Genomic DNA, 18,202 nt, shown 5'->3' with positions numbered 1-18,202 from the left:
TAGAGTTTAAATTAGCAACAGGGTTATTGTCTGCATAATTTACAAATTTGGTGGCAGCTAAGTAATCTTTGAACCTTTCAGTGACTGCCCACACTAATGCAAGAAGTTCCAGCTTGAAGGAGCTATAATTCTGATCATTGCGCTAGGAGCCTTTCAAGGAGAGGCTAGCGTAAGGGATTAATCTTTCCCTTCTTGTACTTGACTTGAAACGGCTCCTAATCTGTTGAAACTAGCATCAGTGTAAAGATTGAAGGGTAGCGTATAATCCAGATATGCCAGGATTGGGGTGTGATAAGTTTCTCTTTCAAGTTTTGGAAGGCATGCTCTTGATCATCCTCCCAGTTAATGGGCATAGGTTCTTTGGAATGCCCACTTAGTAATTCTTGTAGAGGAGCTGCTACATGGGCAAAATTGGGAATGAAGCGTTGGTAATAGCGTACAAATCCCAAGAGGCTACCAACATCTTTTAACGTCTTAGGAGTGGGCCAGTTTTTAACCGCATCAGTCTTTTCAGTATCTGGGTATATACTATCAGCACTAACAATGTGACCCAGGTAGCGAATTTGAGTTTGAAGAAGATGGCATTTGGAAGGTTTTATTTTGAGGCCATTGTTTATAAGAATCTGGAATACTTCACCCAGATGCTGGAAATAGTCCTTGTACATTTTTGAGTATATGATTACATCATCCAGATAAAGTAGCACTGTTTGAAAATATTTATGGCCCAGGCAGCTTTGGAGGGCAGCTTAACCCATCTACAGTCCAATATCTTTCAAAGCTTATTTTCTTAATGGTGGTCACATGGGACCCAGTATCAGGCAGTGCAGGTAAGGGTATGCCATCCACGTAAATGGTTACTTCCGGACATGACCCCACATGTTTAGCAACCCTTTTGAGGGGGTTCGACCTCCGCTTTTTCCACCTGGCGGCCAGTCTGTCTTCCCAGGTGCTGCCCGTTTAAAGCCCAGCAAGAGCTTTCCTAATGGCCGTAGCAGTGCAGACAGTTGCTGCAATAGAGCCGCGGACTACAGGGGGGGTTTCCAGTATGCAGAATGAAGCCAGTCTGGGTTTGGGCACTGTAGTCTCGTGAGATTTGAGCAGTGGTGGACGCAGCTTGATGATGTATGCATCAGCAATACCAGAGGCCATGGAGGAAGGACGCACATGCATAATGAGTAAATCAGCTGTTTGCTATCTGTTTTTAATTGTTCTGCTATATAAGTGTTGGGCTGGTGGGTGTTGTATATACTTGATAAAGATCTTGCTAGATCGAAACGTCGTATGGTGTCTGGAGGAATAAAGATTTTGTGATTGCATCGTTTCCTGCTGCCACGGCTATTTCTCTTCTGTCTCAAGACCTTTCAGTGGGTGAGGAGGACGATGACGATGAGACACAGTTGTCTATCAGTGAGGTAGTAGTAAGGGCAGTAAGTCCGAGGGAGGAGCACACAGAGGATTCGGAGGAAGAGCAGCAGGACGATGAGGTGACTGACCCCACCTGGTTTGCTACGCCTACTGAGGACAGGTCTTCAGAGGGGGAGGCAAGGGCAGCAGCAGGGCAGGTTGGAAGAGGCAGTGCGGTGGCCAGGGGTAGAGGCAGGGCCAGACTGAATAATCCACCAACTGTTTCCCAAAGCGCCCCCTCGCGCCATGCCACCCTGCAGAGGCCGAGGTGCTCAAAGGTCTGGCAGTTTTTCACTGAGGGTGCAGACGACCAACAAACAGTGGTGTGCAACCTTTGTCGCGCCAAGATCAGCCGGGGAGCCACCACCACCAGCCTCACCACCATGCGCAGACATATGATGGCCAAGCACCTCACAAGGTGGGACGAAGGCCGTTCACCGCTTCTGGTTTGCACTGCTGCCTCTCCCCTGTGCCCCAACCTGCCACTGAGATCCAACCCCCCTCTCAGGGCACAGGCACTACCGTCTCCTGGCCTGCACCCACACCCTCACCTCCGCTGTCCTCGGCCCCATCCACCAATGTCTGTCAGCGCACCGTCCAGCCGTCGCTAGCGCAAGTGTTGGAGCGCAAGCGCAAGTACGCCGCCACGCACCCGCACGCTCAAGCGTTAAACGTGCACATAGCCAAATTTATCAGCCTGGAGATGCTGCGTATAGGGTTGTGGAAACGGAGTCATTCAAAAGTATGATGGCGGCGGCGGCCCCGCGCTACTCAGTTCCCAGTCGCCACCACTTTTTCCGATGTGCTGTCCCAGCCCTGCACGACCACGTCTCCCGCAACATTGTACGCGCCCTCACCAACGCGGTTACTGGCAAGGTCCACTTAACAACGGACACGTGGACAAGCACAGGGCCACTATATCTCCCTGACGGCACATTTGGTGAATTTAGTGGAGGCTGGGACAGAGTCAGAGCCTGGGACCGCTCACGTCCTACCCACCCCCAGAATTGCGGGCCCCAGCTCGGTGCTGGTATCTGCGGCGGTGTATGCTTCTTCCACTAAACCACCCTCCTCCTCCTCCTCCTCCTCTTCCTACGCAACCTCTGTCTCGCAATCAAGATGTGTCAGCAGTAGCACGTCGCCAGCAGTCGGTGTCGCGCGGCATGGCAGCACAGCGGTGGGCAAGCGTCAGCAGGCCGTGCTGAAACTACTCAGCTTAGGAGATAAGAGGCACACGGCCCACGAACTGCTGCAGGGTCTGACAGAGCAGACCGACAGCTGGCTTGCGCCGCTGAGCCTCCAACCGGGCATGGTCGTGTGTGACAACGGCCGTAACCTGTTGGTGGCTCTGCAGCTCGGCAGCCTCACGCACGTGCCATGCCTGGCCCATGTCTTTAATTTGGTTGTTCAGTGCTTTCTGAAAAGCTACCCACGCTTGTCAGACCTGCTCGGAAAGGTGCGCCGGCTCTGCGCACATTTCCGCAAGTCCCACACGGACGCTGCCACCCTGCACACCCTGCAACATCGGTTTCATCTGCCAGTGCACCGACTGCTGTGCGACGTGCCCACACGGTGGAACTCTACGCTCCACATGTTGGCCAGGCTCTATGAGCAGCGTAGAGCTATAGTGGAATACCAACTCCAACATGGGCGGCGCAGTGGGAGTCAGCCTCCTCAATTCTTTACAGAAGAGTGGGCCTGGTTGGCAGACATCTGCCAGGTCCTTGGAAACTTTGAGGAGTCTACCCAGATGGTGAGCGGCGATGCTGCAATCATTAGCGTCACCATTCCTCTGCTATGCCTCTTGAGAAGTTCCCTGCAAAGTATAAAGGCAGACGCTTTGCGCTCGGAAACAGAGGTGGGGGAAGACAGTATGTCGCTGGATAGTCATAGCACCCTCCTGTCTATATCTTAGCGCGTTGAGGAGGAGGAGGAGGAGGGGGAAGAGACAGCTTGGCCCACTGCTGAGGGTACCCATCCTGCTTGCCTGTCATCCTTTCAGCGTGTATGGCCTGAGGAGGAGGAGGAGGATCCTGAAAGTGATCTTCCTAGTGAGGACAGCCATGTGTTGCGTACAGGTACCCTGGCACACATGGCTGACTTCATGTTAGGATGCCTTTCTCGTGACCCTCGCGTTACACGCATTCTGGCCACTACGGATTACTGGGTGTACACACTGCTCGACCCACGGTATAAGGAGAACCTTTCCACTCTCATACCCAAAGAGGAAAGGGGTTCGAGAGTGATGCTATACCACAGGACCCTGGTGGACAAACTGATGGTAAAATTCCCATCCGACAGCGCTAGTGGCCGAAGGCGCAGTTCTGAGGGCCAGGTAGCAGGGGAGGCGCAGAGATCAGGCAGCATGTATAGCACAGGCAGGGGAACACTCTCTAAGGCCTTTGACAGCTTTCTGGCTCCCCAGCAAGACTGTGTCACCGCTCCCCAGTCAAGGCTGAGTCGGCGGGAGCACTGTAAAAGGATGGTGAGGGAGTACGTAGCCGATCGCACGACCGTCCTCCGTAACGCCTCTGCCCCCTACAACTACTGGGTGTCGAAGCTGGACACATGGCCTGAACTCACGCTGTATGCCCTGGAGGTGCTTGCTTGTCCTGCGGCTAGCGTCTTGTCAGAGAGGGTGTTTAGTGCGGCTGGGGGAATCATCACAGATAAGCGTACCCGCCTGTCAACTGACAGTGCCGACAGGCTTACACTCATCAAGATGAACAAAGCCTGGATTTCCCCAGACTTCTCTTCTCCACCAGCGGACAGCAACGATACCTAAACAATACGTAGGCTGCACCCGCGGATGGAAGCATTGCTCTCTATCACCATCAAAAACGTGGACCTTTTAGCTTCATCAATCTGTGTATAATATTCATCCTCCTCCTCTTGCTCCTCCTCCTGAAACCTGATGTAATCACGCCGAACGGGCTATTTTTCTTAGGCCCACAAGGCTCAGTCATATAATTTTTGTAAACAATTTTTATACGTTTCAATGCTCATTAAAGCGTTGAAACTTTCACCTGAACCAATTTTTATTTTAACTGGGCTGCCTCCAGGCCTAGTTACAAATTAAGCCACATTAACCAAAGCGATTAATGGGTTTCACCTGCCCTCTTGGTTGGGCATGGGCAATTTTTTTGACGTACATTAGTACTGTTGGTACACCAATTTTTTGGGGCCCTCGCCTACAGTGTAATCCAATTAATTTTTTGCCCACCTGCATTAAAGCTGATGTTACATCAGCTGTGTTGGGCACTGCAATGGGATATATTTATGTACCGCCAGTGGGTTCCAGGGAGCCACCCATGCTGTGGGTCCACAGGGAGTTGTAACTGCATGTGTCTACTTCTGAAGAACCCCAGTCTAACTGGGGCATGCAGTGTGGGCCGAAGCCCACCTGCATTTAATCGGACGTTACCTCAGCTGTGATGGGCACTGCAATGGGATACATTTATGTACAGCCGGTGGGTTCCAGGGAGCCACCCATGCTGTGGGTGCACACGGAATTCCCATTGCGGAGTTGTACCTGCCTGTGACTATTTATAAAAAAACGCGGTCTGACTGGGGCATGCAGACACCTTGACAGAATGAATAGTGTGTGGCACATAGGTTCCCCATTGCTATGCCCACGTGTGCAGCTCCTGATGGAGGTGGCACAGGATTGGATTTCTCATTGCTTCTGTACAGCATTGTGGGCTATCGCCCCGCCCCTTTTAAAGAGGGTCGCTGCCTAGCCGTGCCAACCCTCTGCAGTGTGTGCCTGTGGTTCCTCCTCATGGCAGACGCACTTATAAATAGACATGAGTGTGGCGTGGCATGAGGGCAGCTGAAGGCTGCGCAGGGACAGTTTGGTGTGCGCTGTGGACACTGGGTCGTGCGGGGGGGGTTTGGGCAGCATGTAACCCAGGAGAAGTGGCAGCGGAGTGTCATGCAGGCAGTGATTGTGCTTTGTTGGAGGTAGTGTGGTGCTTAGCTAAGGTATGCATTGCTAATGAGGGCTTTTCAGAAGTAAAAGTTGTTGGGAGGGGGGGGCCCCACTCTTGCCGGTATTGTGGCTTAATAGTGGGACCTGGGAACTTGAGATGCAGCCCAACATGTAGCCCCTCGCCTGCCCTATCCGTTGCTGTGTCGTTCCCATCACTTTCTTGAATTGCCCAGATTTTCACAAATGAAAACCTTAGCGAGTATCGGCGATATACAAAAATGCTCGAGTCGCCCATTGACTTCAATGGGGTTCGTTACTCGAAACGAACCCTCGAGCATCGCGATAATTTCGTCCTGAGTAACGAGCACCCGAGCATTTTGGTGCTCGCTCATCTCTAATCATATTCCCTCAGAAATTCACCAGGCCTCTGTTTTTTTGTTAAAGAAACATTTTTAATCTCCGACATGATGTGTACACCACAGATATTTTGTAATCTCTTAAAGATATCCTCTACCGATTTTTAATGTTCTCGGAGCCAGGTTTTGACTTCCCAAGCTGCTCCCTCTAGCTGTCCTATAAGGATCTCTACTTTCTGTTCGGCAGCGAGGGGATAGAGCCTAAACACAGCTCCCATTTTTCCCTTTGAAAATTCCCTTTGAGTCTTCTTCTCTCCATTGTATCGCGGCAGCCATGGGGCGCCTAGATAGTAGGGCATGATTAGTTGTGCAAAACCAGAAGCACTAGGTGCTGGAGTGGTGCTAGGGGCTGGCGGTTCGATGGGTTGTTCAACCTCACCTCCGTCTGACATTTTAGCTTGCAATATAAAGTCTTTTAAACTTTTGGTGTGCTTTACATAATGAATGTGCTGGCCCTTTAAATGTCATCATTTTGCACACCAATGTGAATTGAGGTCACAGCGGTAAGTATCCTGTTCGTGATGCCAAAACTTGTGGCTACTGAGCGCGCGGCTTTATGGATAGACAGGGTGAGGACGATGATGGTTGTCTATAGGGGTCTACCTTCCCTCCCCGCTTAATTGGAGAGGTACTGTCCTCACAAACTTATTCAAGTTATAGTCTCTGTAATTACTGTGATTTCCCTATTTTCTCACTGTTTTGAGAAGTCCTCTTTTTGTGCGACTTTCTACTTCTCACTGAGATGTGTTTCTGGCACTTTCCTCTAGTTCCCACTCTCCGGTTACTTGTTGCTCGCTGTGGCTTCTAATCCTGCTTCCTCTCTCCTCCACCTACAATTACCAACTCCCCGACTCCTCCTTCACTTCTGCTTTTTTCCCACACTTTTCTCTCTTTGTTGACTCACTTCCTCCTCCACCCTGCTCACTTTCCTGGGCTTCACTCAACTCCTCCCACTCCACCAATCAGGGAATTTACTAGTAAGCAGCCAATCAGAAGCGAGCAGTTGCCGGGCAGAATAGATTTAAACCAATATTAGAGAAACAAAAATGTCTTTCTTCTGCACAATACCCTCTATGTCTCCCGTGGAGCACATAGCAAGGGATTAAGGACTTTGCTGAGCATTTTGCTACCCTGTAGTGCCCTCTGGGTCCCTACAACTGTGACATACATGCACAATTTTACTTATACATATACAGGGTGTTTCACCTGAAGCACAACCCTTATTTCAGCTGATAATTTGTGTAGCACTGTACTAATCTTCAGGAGTCCAGTGTATTGTTTGTCAGGGGGCACCTGCTAGTGTTCAGTCCACATTTCCAGAGAAGGTGGGGCTCATTTATCAAAAATATCTAACAACAGAAGTGTCTTTGTTGCCCAGACCTCCTAACCATCCTGGAACCATCGGGACAGTACCAGTTTTTAACCAGTGTACCTCAGTTTCTGGTGGACTCCTGTGTTTCCAAGCCACTCCTTCTATAAATGTCCAGCATCATCCTTTCATGCTAGACACTGCTGGCACACAGTGCTGGTACCGGAAGCCACACTGGGCTCTTGGCTCTAGTGCCCTGCGCTTTCTGTGTGATGCAGGTGGCGTGTGATGTCATCACATTGCCTGCATCGTTTCACAGGATGTCAGACAGAAGAGGCCAGAAAGAACTGTGGGACCATGGGGGGAGGTGAGTAAGTTTAGTATTTTACTATGGGGGACATAATGGCTACAGGAGACTGTATGGCTACAAGGATATATTATGGTTATATGTTCTTGCAGGGGGACAGTACGGCTATATATTACTACAGTGGGACATTAGCACTAAAAAGAGGGGCATTATGGCTATATGTTACTGCAGGGGGAACAGTATGGCCATACATTAGTACAGTGGGACATAATGGCTATATATTACTACAGGGGAAATTATCGCTACAGGGGACAGTATGGCTATTTATTACTACATGGGGCAGTATGGCTTTATATTACTATAGGGAGTAGTATGATTATTAATACAGGAACAGTAAGGCTATATATTGCTACAGGGGGACAGTATGACTGCCTATTTACCACAGGGGCACTATGTGGATCATGATTACAGGGGGGCAGTACGCGGGGTGCTGTGAGTTGCACTGTTATATAGTATATTAGGGGAAACCATGTGTGGCACTATTAAACCTTTATCTTAGTATAGGGATTACGGATATATCAAGGAGTCAAAGATATCTGTAGGGCAATGTCTGAAGAGACAAGTTATGTCTAAGAGAAGCTCTCATGTTGATCTGGACTGGATAGAGAGAAAAAAACACAACACTAATTAGAGATGACGTCACATGTGAGTCACCAATCAGGGAATTTACTAGTATGCAGCCAATCAGACGCGGAAAGTTGCCGAGCAGAATAGATTTAACGCAATATTAGAGAAAGAAAATACTCTCTAATTGTTAATGTAATTGTTAATTCGGCCTTTGATCAGTATTGTAGTCACTGTATAGTCTGTAAAGTGATGATGGGTAGTAGCATTCTTGTTTGTGATCTGACAACTCCAAGCATACAGGCTTTACTAGAAAGTACAAACTTAAATAGCAGGGGCTGACTTGACTTTAGAATTTATCTCTTTATTGATCTTTGTTCTGGTGCTGTATTTATGTACTGAGCTTGGTTCTGGTGCGTTACCTATTTTATTATGTTGGTTCTGGTGCTGCATATATGTAATGAACTGTTCTACTATTAATAATTACAGTATATATTTGAAGAAGCATAATTGATTTATTGGACTATTAGTTTAAGGATATAATTTTCTGTGGCATGCTACATCGCGGGCATTTGATATGCATAATTTAATCACTCAGGCAAGGAAAGTGTTGTTAAGATTTTGAGTCCCACTCCTAAAAGCACATCCTTCTGACAGATTTGACATGGTCAAGGCTAGGGACTGGATGGGGCCAAGTGCGGGGACTGTTTGCGGGCAGAGCTTAGAAAAAGTGCAGTGAAACTTCACGTACCACCTTACCTGTCCCCTTTTCCTCCCTTGAAAAGTTGGGAAGTATGTTGTAGCCCAAAGCAATCAAGCAGAGCTCAGCAAAAAAAAACCTCAAAAACCCACTGCCATAAAGGTTGGTGTGTGGTGCACACTGTCTTGTCACTGCATCATCAGCCCTATCTTTCCTAGTGACATTATCAATATCAAGCATTACCTGACTATATTCACAGACTTTGTGAACCAGTTGGATAATGAGAAGCTGCAAAATGGTTACTTCCTGGAAGGCAGGGTAACTTATCACACCTCCAAACAGGGCATGGCAATTATACATTCTATCTTTGGGTACAGGATCATCCTGAAGGGTCTGTTATCACTGAGATCACTTGACCTTACATCAACAGACCTTTTCCTGTGGAGCCAATAATTGTTCACCAATAACCCCTACACCATTACTGCTCTGAAGAATAACATTAGATGTGAAATTGGCACAATTAATGTTGGCATCTTGTGGCGCACTTTAGACAGTATGGAGCACTGGGTTCAGAAGTGCTTGGAGGTCAGTGGTGGTCACTTTCAACATCTTCTGTAATGACTTTGAGCTCACTACGAACCAAAGTTGGCATCAGTATTCACTTTTGTGGGATATTGTTGTACCCAACACATATATTGTGAAATTACTGGGTTGTGCTTCAAGTGCATATTGACAACAGATAACATTATAACACTTTCCAAGAGCAAGATATGATTCTTTCTCCTGATCAAAGTTGTAGGTCATAGAGGAGAAGATCCAAAAACTACGGTAGACTTTCTTTGTATCAACAAATCAAATTGCCAGATAAGCTTATGTAAGGGGTGCTGATTAGAGATGAGTGAGTATACTCGCTAAGGCACATTACTCGAGCAAGTAGTGCCTTAGCCGAGTATCTCCACACTCGTCTCTAAAGATTCGGGGGCCGGCGGGGGAGAGCGGGGAGGAACAGAGGGGAGATCTCTCTCTCCCCCCAGCTCCCCCCTGCTCCCCCCGCAACTCACCTGTCACCGGCGCCGCCCCCCCGAATCTTTAGAGACGAGCGGGGAGATACTCAGCAAAGGCACTACTCGCTCAAGTAATGTGCCTTAGCGAGTATACTCGCTCATCTCTAGTGCTGATTAGAGCTTGGCTTTGGCCACAAAAAATTGACATAAAACAATGACATTTCACAATTATTCTACACAGTCCCTTCGGATATTAATGTACTTCTGACTGTGATGTTGCAGGTTTTTCAACTCATCGTGATAGAATTCCTTTGGTTGAGCAGCAAACTATGCATATACTGCTGCAATTGCATCAGAAATTGAGGCAACTTTGGTTCCTTTGAGGTCTTTCTTCAAATTGAAAATCAGAAGATTGTTCAAGGATGCCATATCTGGTGGAAAAGGGAATGTTTCAGAACCTCAAAGCCAGAGTCCCCCAGATTTCTCTGGGTGATGGCTGCAGAGTGAGCAAGGTATTATTATGCAAGAACATGACACCTTGGATCAACTTTCTGCACCTTTTAGATTTCAATGCCTCCTGCAGTTTACACAGAAATGTTCTTTAATACGCAGCCATGAGAGCAGACCCCATTGAAAGGTAATTGCCAAGCAGTATCTTATATTTGTATCCCAGAAGATAGACTCATCACCTTGGATGACTACTTATGCACTCTGAACTTCTTTGGATGCGAGGAATCACTGTGTCTCCATTCTTTTGACAGCTCTTCTCACTCATACACATCTCATCCATCACCACCAGTCAAGACAGGAAAGCATCAGCATCTTGCCAAAAATGCTGCAGAATTCCCCAGGAGGCTTGTACTCAGGCATGCTTTTGATGCTTACATGCCTTTCAGGACTCACTTGGCAGATAACGTCTTCATGTCCAGATGATCATAAATTATGGATCTATCTCTTTCCCTGAAAATGTTCAGAGCCTCGGCTATCGTCTTAGCAGAAACTCACCAATCTTCCAGAATCATGTTATGGATGGCGTCTATGGTTTCTGGAATGGTCACCATTGGAGGTCTTCCGGAATGATCACTGTTGGAGGTCTTCCGGAATGGTCACCATTGAAGGTTTTTTGGAATGGTCTCCATTTTCGGTCTTGACATGGCCAGTTTAGATTTGGCAACCCAATTTTTCACTGTGGAGTATGAAGGTCACTTGTAGCCTTATGTTTGCACTGTGAATGTCTATGACTGACATGCCTTTCAGAAACAGGAACTTCATCTCTGCTCTGCAAAGATTGTGCTTTCAAATGATATACAATAACTTTAATTGGTGTGAAAACAAATGAAGATTGCAAAGCTAAAGACTTATCAGCACCCCCTTGTATATATACATGGAATTACATGTCTATAATTGTGACCTAGAGGTTTCAGGGTTTTAACACGTTATGTTATACAGCTTTCCCCATACTTGGTTCGGCAAAAACATCTCTTGGGCCTTTCATTACCATTTGTTAGTGTTCCCATAGCCCAGCACAGATGTAATTGCAGAAGGTTGATGCCGAAGACATAGTCTCACAACCCGGTACATTGTCCGCGCGACGGTTCCTGCATTTCTCAAAGGATCACATATCGAGTTCTTTTCACTTCGGGCAAAAACACAAGAAATTATTTTCTCAACAAACCTATTTCTGTCTCGTTTCTAAAAAGGTTAAATGAGGACTGACGAGCTCCAGGGAGGGATTACTAGCAGATTGCTAATTAAAGTTGTGTTTGCTTGTGGATTTTGGAATTTTATAGGAAGTGTTAAATCGTAAATGTGCATTCATTACCGTCCCACTTGCTTAACTACGGTCTTAGTAATCTATGAAACTGCTATGGGCTCCGCAGTGCTGGGTGCCTGATACATAGAGGAACAAGGCTTACTCCAGGCAGATTGTAAATTGATCTATTACTGAAAGAAAAGCTGTATATATTTATATGACTGGGATGTAACTAAGGTACTTCTGAAGGAGTGCAGAGACGGAAATCGATACAATTTTACTGTATGGCTACTTTACTAGAGACAGACATTGTGTAGAACATATCTAGATATAAAACATGTCCATATATACTAAATGGCTTCTTTTTTATGGACCCTAGCCCTTTCATGATTAGCGCTTCCCTGCATGGAAATAAGACCCATGGCATGGATAGCCGCATTAAAATAATGTGACAAGTTTTATGTGGATCAGTTTCGGTGTGAATCCATATTAGATGGGAAAATCTGGCAATCTGAGCGACTTCCAACAAAGCCCAGTCATCGGTGCTAGACTAGCCGGAAATAGAATTTCACTACCAACCTTGTGGGGTTTTCTCATGCAGCGTTGTGGAGAGTATATAGAGAATGGGGTGATTGAGAAGAAACATCCAGTGAAAGGGGATGCTGTGGATGGAAACAATTCACAAATGAAAGGGGTCAGAGGAGGATGTCAGAAATCACTAAGAACAGGCAGTGAATAATTAAGCAATTTCAGCCAAATACAATGCTGGTGCAGCTAAAGTTGTTTTAGAATGCACAACTAGTCATTCCTGAACATGAATGGGCTATAACAGACGACCAGTTCCAGCGTCATTGCTGCCCAAGAGAAATAGAAAGGTGAGACTCCAGTGTGCAAAAGAGCAAAAAAAGTGTTTCTCTAAGTAGCGGAAAAAATTGCCTGGTCATATAAATCCAGATTTCTGTTGCACTGTGCTGATGGGAGGTCAGAATATGGCACAAGCAGCATGAATTGATGACCCCCTTCTTCACAGTTGTTCATGTACATGTCAGTACTTCCATCTAATCTGCAACACTACAGGAAGTTTCCTGTGCAAATGGATCAATATTTCTGCAGTACAGTTTCAGCTAGTAGAATCTATGGCATGATGAATTGCTGCGGTTGTAAAGGTCAAAGGATGCTAAACAGGCTACTAGATGTGGTCTCTAATAAAGTGGCCTTTTACTATATATTGGTTTCAGGTGGTGTCTCTAATCAGTATAAGACTCTTTCTAAGGGTTCTTTCACATGAGCGTATCTATTTTCAGTCGGCTGCGTCACGGCCACAGCGCAACCTAAAATTTCGTGAAAGGGCGCACAAATCTGCCATTTATGCGCCCGTTCAGATGAATTGAGTCCGGCACATGAACGCCGAACCCGGATTGCCGTCAGGCGGGGGCAGACAGTTTAGCTCTGCTAAACTGCCTCCATTTTTCTGCCCCCTCGCCGGCTCAGAGGATGTTGCTCTTGCAATTGCTATTGATATTTAGGTCAAAGCTGCCAAATAGTCATACGGAAGAGATACTTCACCCACGGAAAAATATCCCAGTCATAACTTATATACATAAGCATTTTGTTTTCAGAAGCAGTGCATGAGCTGTGACAACAGTGAGCCAGATAGCCACAGCAGGGACAGTCATTTCCAGTAGCACAGTATGTGGTGTACATGGTATTTCCAGCTAAAGGAGGCCGAAGACATGAATCAAGAGCCAACGGGTGCAGTTTGTGCTATTGTCCATTGTCCGGTTGCAACTAATCTGCATACTATATTGTGGTGGCACTGCTGTAGGAAAACATCTTCACATGTTCCGGATTTCAGATGGTTTTTGATGTGGATTCTGTAACAAAATCTGAGTCAAATCCGATGGCAATCAGCCTCCACATGCATTGGAAAAGTTCTATGTGTATTTCAATCTATGACGTGGATCAAAAGTAAGTAACATGACACTTATTTGCAGCTAATTCCACATCCAAAAGCTGAGGATTAGCCCTACTGCTGACAACGGAGATAATCCTCGTGCAGATCTGCGGTGCATCTTTGCACATCTGCAGGACATTCACAACAGATATGTAAGGCATAGTCTTTGAAAAAGCCTTAAAGGCAAATTCCCCCACATATAACAGCTGATCGCTGGAGGTTCCAGCAGTTAAACACTTTGTGATCTGCTTAAAAAAAAATTGTCCATGACTTTTGGGAACTTGGGATCTACCCTCAGGATAGGTAATCAATAGTTGATCCCCGCTGATCAGCTGATCACTGGGCTCCTGTCAGTACAGACAGTGCTCAAAGCAGATAGTGCTGTCAACATTGCAGTGGCCTGGATTGATATTGCATATAATGCTTTATAATAGTACTAGGCTTCCTATATGGAAAAGAGAGGGCTTATGGGTCCCTAAGGCTCCTGGGCCCAGGTGCAACCGCATCCCCTGCATCCCCTATAGCTCTGCAATACGATAACTATACAACCAACTTCCAACTACTTTAAATGTTTTGATATTTATGTAATTTTTTCCTACATACATCACTTTACTTCTACATGGCATTGACCTATTAGCTTTACCTTCCCAATAAAGGATTATACCAACTTTTTGCTATTAAAAACGTGTAATTTTGCTCATAGAGACTAGAAGGACCCAGTAAGCCGTTGCCAATGCCAATGCCAATACTCCAAGGTAATTTTCTTGCTTAGATAGTCCAATCTTTTGACCCATCAGACCTGTAGCAGTTAATCAACTTTCTTCTTATAGAAGGCTGACCTTGAGCATGTCACTATCATCCCATCAGCCCATAACACAAGGACTGTTAGTTTTACATCTACTGTATAGATATGTACAGACGAGGCCAGTATTTTTCTTGGATTAACTGTGAAATCCATTAGTGGATGGCAGAGTTTATTTATCATTCTGACACGATTGGTGTCTCTATTCTCTCGCTCACACAAGTAATTTCTTGTCTTGCTTTTTATATATATATATATATATATATATATATATATATATATATATATATATATATATATATATATATATATATATATATATATATATATATATATATATGTAGAGAAAAGTATGGCAGCAAACCAGGTGCAGATAAATGATGCAGAGCTTTATTCCTCCTCAAGTCACAGATACATGACGTTTCGACACAAAGTCTTTTTCAAATGCAATGAAAGCAATGGTACAACAGGGTATATATGCAGTCAAACAGCCAATCAGTTGTTAATTGCAAATTAGTACCTCATGTGGAGGGTTTAGAATCAATGCATGGATACTTGTGGGCACTTCTGGCATCAGGCGTCGTCATGGAGAAAGTCATGTGATAGAACGTCATGATGTCACGACGTACCACGCATAGGGGCCTCATACAGCGTGTCTACACTGTCACGTGAACACGTCATTGAATGTGCCACATGTGCGCATCAGAATAAGCGCTTCCAAATAGGGCGCATAAATTAATCGCAAGCTTGCGAAAAAAAGGCCTGCGTGTCAAAATGTGCGTTCCAAAGCGAGGCGCATAAATACTACGTATTCAATGCGAAAAAAGGTCAAAAAAAGCCCAAAGTGTCAACAAAAGTCCATGCATTAATTAGTTAAATACAAAAAATATTTCATACAATACAGGAGGAACAGGAGCAAAACACAGAGCAAACATCCAAAAATCGCAATGTATAGAAACATAACAAATATAACAGCTGGGATTAGTAGCACCAAGGAAAAAGATGCATAATGTACAAATCGCTACAAAAACGCAGCAGAAACCGCTGTATATGCATATGTACAAAATGTGTTTGCAGATAAAGGATGTAAGTCTCCATGTGTGGCTCCAAGTTCACTCCGGTAGATTCCAATATCTCAAACGCATATATATTTCACCACTATAACAAAAGAAAAAAGTATAAATAAGCAAAAATATGACAAACATATCAAAATAAATACCAAATACAAAAAATGCACAAATAAAAGTAAGACAGATACAGTGAGGTTCAACAGCACTATAGATATTGCGTGATATTGTAATCTATATTGAGGCCACGTGGCGTCAAAGTGTCTAAAGTATAGATCCAGCTGAGTTCTTTTTTAAGGAGAATTTTTTCACGATCGCCACCACGTGAGAGCAGGGGCACACAGTCGATCACCCTAAATCGTAGTTGACCGACCGTGTGACCACTCTCCACAAAATGGCGCGAAACAGGTAATGATAGGTTCTTAGTACGAATAGAGCTTTTATGTCCATTAATTCTAGTACGAACTTCAAGCGTTGTTTCTCCTACGTACTGCAGTCCACATGGACAACACAAAAGGTAAATTACGTAAGAAGAGGAACACGTGAAGAAACCTTTAATCGAGAAAGCAGCACCCGTTGATGAATGGTGAAATTTATCACCCTTAAGCATATTATTGCAGCAAGAGCACCCTAGGCACGGGAAATTTCCCGAGCGGCGGGGTGCTAATAATGTTTGCTGTAATCCTGATTTCTTTTCATACAATGAGTGTACCAAGATGTCTCGCAAGTTCTTACCCCTTTTGTAGGACATCATGGGGGGATTAACAAACTCCTCAATGTTATTGTCGGCCATGCGTAGCAATGACCAATGTTTTCTGAGAACAGCAGATAATCGTGTACTTACAGGATTGTATACCGATACAAAAGGGATCCGTTTTGGACCCTCCACCCTGGATCTAGGGGACAACAAATCAACACGTTGAACATTAGTCAGTCTTTGTGTGGCCATAGTGATTACATTTTGAGGATATCCACGTGATAGAAATTTAGTGCACATCTGTGACAAACGAATATCAAGTTTGTGGTCAATGGTAACTCGTTTAACCCTAATTAACTGGCTCCACGGTAAAGACCTTACCATGGAGCGAGGGTGAAAGCTATTGTATTCTAGTAAACTATTACGGTCCGTTTCTTTAACATAAAGATCGGTTTCCAATCTACCGCCAACATTGGTTACTAGAACGTCCAAAAACGCAATTTCGTTTCTTGAATATTTACATGAACAGATTTGAGGAAGAGTTTGTGTATGCGTCTGCGTTCTGGCCCATGGTGGTCTCCTGGCACCGGTATATTGATGACATATTTTTGGTGTGGCGTGGTAATGAGAGTGACTTGATGTCATTCCACTCGGAGTTAAATGGCATTTGGCCAGAACTCCAATTCACTTTAAAATATTCAAGAAACGAAATTGCGTTTTTGGACGTTCTAGTAACCAATGTTGGCGGTAGATTGGAAACCGATCTTTATGTTAAAGAAACGGACCGTAATAGTTTACTAGAATACAATAGCTTTCACCCTCGCTCCATGGTAAGGTCTTTACCGTGGAGCCAGTTAATTAGGGTTAAACGAGTTACCATTGACCACAAACTTGATATTCGTTTGTCACAGATGTGCACTAAATTTCTATCACGTGGATATCCTCAAAATGTAATCACTATGGCCACACAAAGACTGACTAATGTTCAACGTGTTGATTTGTTGTCCCCTAGATCCAGGGTGGAGGGTCCAAAACGGATCCCTTTTGTATCGGTATACAATCCTGTAAGTACACGATTATCTGCTGTTCTCAGAAAACATTGGTCATTGCTACGCATGGCCGACAATAACATTGAGGAGTTTGTTAATCCCCCCATGATGTCCTACAAAAGGGGTAAGAACTTGCGAGACATCTTGGTACACTCATTGTATGAAAAGAAATCAGGATTACAGCAAACATTATTAGCACCCCGCCGCTCGGGAAATTTCCCGTGCCTAGGGTGCTCTTGCTGCAATAATATGCTTAAGGGTGATAAATTTCACCATTCATCAACGGGTGCTGCTTTCTCGATTAAAGGTTTCTTCACGTGTTCCTCTTCTTACGTAATTTACCTTTTGTGTTGTCCATGTGGACTGCAGTACGTAGGAGAAACAACGCTTGAAGTTCGTACTAGAATTAATGGACATAAAAGCTCTATTCGTACTAAGAACCTATCATTACCTGTTTCGCGCCATTTTGTGGAGAGTGGTCACACGGTCGGTCAACTACGATTTAGGGTGATCGACTGTGTGCCCCTGCTCTCACGTGGTGGCGATCGTGAAAAAATTCTCCTTAAAAAAGAACTCAGCTGGATCTATACTTTAGACACTTTGACGCCACGTGGCCTCAATATAGATTACAATATCACGCAATATCTATAGTGCTGTTGATCCTCACTGTATCTGTCTTACTTTTATTTGTGCATTTTTTGTATTTGGTATTTATTTTGATATGTTTGTCATATTTTTGCTTATTTATACTTTTTTCTTTTGTTATAGTGGTGAAATATATATGCGTTTGAGATATTGGAATCTACCGGAGTGAACTTGGAGCCACACATGGAGACTTACATCCTTTATCTGCAAACACATTTTGTACATATGCATATACAGCGGTTTCTGCTGCGTTTTTGTAGCGATTTGTACATTATGCATCTTTTTCCTTGGTGCTACTAATCCCAGCTGTTATATTTGTTATGTTTCTATACATTGCGATTTTTGGATGTTTGCTCTGTGTTTTGCTCCTGTTCCTCCTGTATTGTATGAAATATTTTTTGTATTTAACTAATTAATGCATGGACTTTTGTTGACACTTTGGGCTTTTTTTGACCTTTTTTCGCATTGAATACGTAGTATTTATGCGCCTCGCTTTGGAACGCACATTTTGACACGCAGGCCTTTTTTTCGCAAGCTTGC

This window comes from Eleutherodactylus coqui, chromosome 10 (genome assembly GCF_035609145.1).
Source record: "Eleutherodactylus coqui strain aEleCoq1 chromosome 10, aEleCoq1.hap1, whole genome shotgun sequence".
In the NCBI taxonomy this organism is placed as follows: domain Eukaryota; kingdom Metazoa; phylum Chordata; class Amphibia; order Anura; family Eleutherodactylidae; genus Eleutherodactylus; species Eleutherodactylus coqui.
This window is presented reverse-complemented; position numbering follows the sequence as displayed.